The sequence below is a fragment of the Arachis ipaensis genome, chromosome B10 (assembly GCF_000816755.2).
Source record: "Arachis ipaensis cultivar K30076 chromosome B10, Araip1.1, whole genome shotgun sequence".
NCBI lineage: Eukaryota > Viridiplantae > Streptophyta > Magnoliopsida > Fabales > Fabaceae > Arachis > Arachis ipaensis.
The window spans coordinates 112,850,601-112,854,292 of NC_029794.2; the positions used below are offsets into that span (position 1 = coordinate 112,850,601).

General features: G+C 30.9%; 1 pseudogene; it reads right to left on the minus strand.

Annotated features, from left to right (window-relative positions):
* On the minus strand, positions 585 to 3,037 carry LOC107620888 (annotated as a pseudogene).

Here is a 3,692-nt window from a genome sequence, read left to right on the forward strand (position 1 = left end):
GGTGGAAATTCCTCAATATCATCGGAAAACACTTCCGGAAACTCACACGCTACCGGAATTTGATCCAACCTTTGATCATCACCCGAAACACCAGGCACCAGCGGTTAACAACAGGATACCCTGACATTCGATTCTAGAACAGTTCACCATCATCGAATTCGAGTAATAATTATTCACCACGACCGGCCCGTCTGTATCTTCCGGCATAAAGTACACCAACTTTGTAGAACAATCAAGCAGGACATGGTTCTCAGATAACCAGTCCAATCCTAAGATAAGATCAAGACCGATCATCGGTAAGCAGATTAAATTATGGACAAAATCACGCTGCTTGAACCTAAACGAAACTTTCGGGCATCCTAGCCTAGTTACCATGGCTTCATGGGTAGCGTTATACACTTTTAGGTCATATCCTAAGCAGTGGCGGAGCTTGAACCAAAATTTTGGGGGGGCCGGAAATTTAACATAAAAATCTAATAATAATATTTATATCAAAATAAAATTTATAAATATAATTATTCTTTAAGTTTGTTACTAATAAGATAATAAATAAATAATTCTACAGATAAAAAATATAAAATAGTTTATAATGGTACTCTTCGAGTTTTTAATAACTTAAAATCTTCAATAATTGAGTCAGAACTAAACTTTTCAGCAATTTCTTTCTCAATGTAAATAACCAAACTATCCGCAAGAAAGTCGTCCTCCATCTTATTTCTTAACCTTGTCTTTATTATTTTCATTGCTGAAAATGATCGCTCTGTAGTAGCTGTAGAAACTGGAAGAGTTAATATCAGACGAATCAATCTATCAATCAAGTAATACACTTTTGACTTTTTTGTTTCTGCTAAACATCTACACAGTTCATGAATAGTTGACAAATTTTTCATTTTTGGATGCTGACGAACATCAAGAATAAAATGCTGAAACTGAAAAGGCAAATTAATCTTCTCTTGTTCAGTAAAGTCTTCGGGATAGTAGCTATCAACAAGAGTAGAAATCTTAGCAATGTCAAAATTTTTGTAAGCATCCTTAGGCATGAGAGTAGAGCTCAGATTTAGTAGATCCATTGCTTGATCATTAAATCTGCTATTTAACTTTTGTAATTGCTTATCAATTGTGACTAAAAATATCTCCACTCTAAAATAATGCTCAACTGTAATATGATCTTTTTGGTGACGCGAGCGTCCTTGCCTTGCAACATAAGAAGCAGTTAAATCAAGAATTAGAATATCATGTTGCTCACAAAATGATTTCACATTTTTTAATAATTCCTCCCATCTGTCATCTCTCATGCTTTGGATAAATGTTTTTGTCGAATGAACTAGTTGCACAGCATTAACTATGTCTTGAGACTGCTTTTGTAAAGCTTGACAAAGAATATCAGTTATTCCCATCATATCTTTCATCAAATGCAAGATCAATACAAACTCAAATGAGGTCAGGGTATTGTAAGCACTATCTGCATCACCACACTGAGAATAAGTTGATCCATCAACAATAATCTTTTGTAAAACAGTCAACGTTGCACCATACATATTTATCAAACTGCAAACAGAAGAGAAATGAGAACTCTATCGAGTATCACCTGCTCGTTTCAAAGTACCAATTTGATTTTCCCCTTTACCAGTTTCAAGTTCATCAATCTCTAATAAATGGACAATTTCATCTGTCTTGGCAGCATGTAACTCATCATGTCGCTTACTAGAAGAACAAATGATGTTGATGATAAAAGTCAATTTTGAAAAAACTGATGCACAGGAATAACTTCTCTTGATGCAGCAACTAATGCAAGTTGTAATCGGTGAGCAAAACAGTGGATATAATAAGCATAAGGACAATCTTTTAAGAATAATGCTTGTAACCCATTCCATTCTCCTCTCATGTTGCTGGCGCCATCATATCCTTGACCACGAATATTAGAGACATCAAGACCATGTCGAGAAAGGATGCCGCACAATTCTTGTTTTAGAGTTAATGATGTAGTATCTTTGACATGTACAAGATCAAGAAAACGCTCTTGAATAAAACCATGTATATCAACAAATCTCAAAACAAGTGCCATTTGTTCTCTTTTGGATTCATCACGAGCTTCATCTACTACAATGCAAAATTTGGAATCTCCAATTTCTTCACAAATATGCTTTCTCACCTTGTTTGAGAGTATATGCAAGATTTCTTTTTGAATTTGATGTGAAGTATATTTAGCATTATATGGAGCATTTTCTAACACAGTTCTTGCAACTTCATCATTGTAAGATGCTATGAGTTTTATCATTTCAAGAAAATTACCTCGATTTTTTTATTCTGGAGTCTCATCATGGCCTCTGAAAGCACAAGCTTGAAATGTAAGCCAACGAGTTGCATCAATGGAGGATTTTAGACACAATCGATTCTTTTGAATTTCCTCAAAAGTATGATCTTCAATTACATTTTGGATGTGACTTGCCTGATTCAATAAATCTAGACATGCTCCAACTGCATTATTGTGTGGTGAGCAAGGATCTCCAATATGTTTAAGAAAAGCACAATTCTTTCCATCATTAACTTTTTTCCAATTTCTAAACCCTTTACTAATAAAAATATCTGACCCATTACGTCCACTGGGTTTTTTGCTAACCAAATAACAAAATAAACAATATGCAGCATCTTCAGAAGGTGAATACTCTAACCATGAAGGAAAAATACCAAACCAAGCATATTGAAATCGTCTTGGATGCTTCGTACTAGATAGAGGATAATTGTCAAGATGCTTTTGATATGGACCCCATTTAAGATAAGCTTGTCTAACCTCATCTCTCTGGTTTGGGTGATATTGCCAAATTTGAAGCCGTTTTCCAGGGTCTCGTTCCAAAGAATTAAGATCAAACTCATCAGATGCAACTCTTTGAACTTTTGAAGGTTGTATCTCACTTTCTTCGTGATTCATTATAGTAGAAGAACTATCTACAGGTATTGATATTGTAGAAGTTATATGTTTCCCTTCTTGAATATTAGCCTTCCTCTTAAAAAATGCATCAATTCTTTGATTTTTCATCATTATTTTCTATAAAAATTTGAATATATATTCTGTAAAATATGTAAAAAAAAAGTTAGAAGGATAAATATTAAAATTTATAATATTTATTGAATTTTTTTTATAAATTTATCAAAATACAATAATATCAATACTTATTAAATATTATAATATTTTTATCATATAAAAAATTAAATTAAATAAATAATAAAATATAAAATAATATTAAATTAAATAAATAAAAAATACCTAATTTTTTCATTTAAATTCAAAAGTAGAGAGAGTGTTGCTTGTTAGATGATTTTTTTTATTCTTATCTTTTTTTGTTAGATAAATTTTTTATTTGATTTGAATTTATTTTTTAATTTTGATGTGTTGTGAAAGTCAACAAAAATTCACCCAATTTAGTCTAAATCCAAAATATTTTTAATGTTTAAAATTAAAAATTATTGTGCAATAAAAACAAAAAATGAGAATTAAATTGGGTACTTTAAGTTATAGTAAAATATATGAATCAATTGAACTATTTTTATTTTTTGAAAAAGTACTACTAATTTTTTATAAAAAATTTGGAGATTATGACTCTTCATTGTCATAGTTATCTTTTTTCATTTGATTTGATTATTAGATATCTTTTATTTTATTAGATGATTCTTTTTATTTGATTTGATTATTA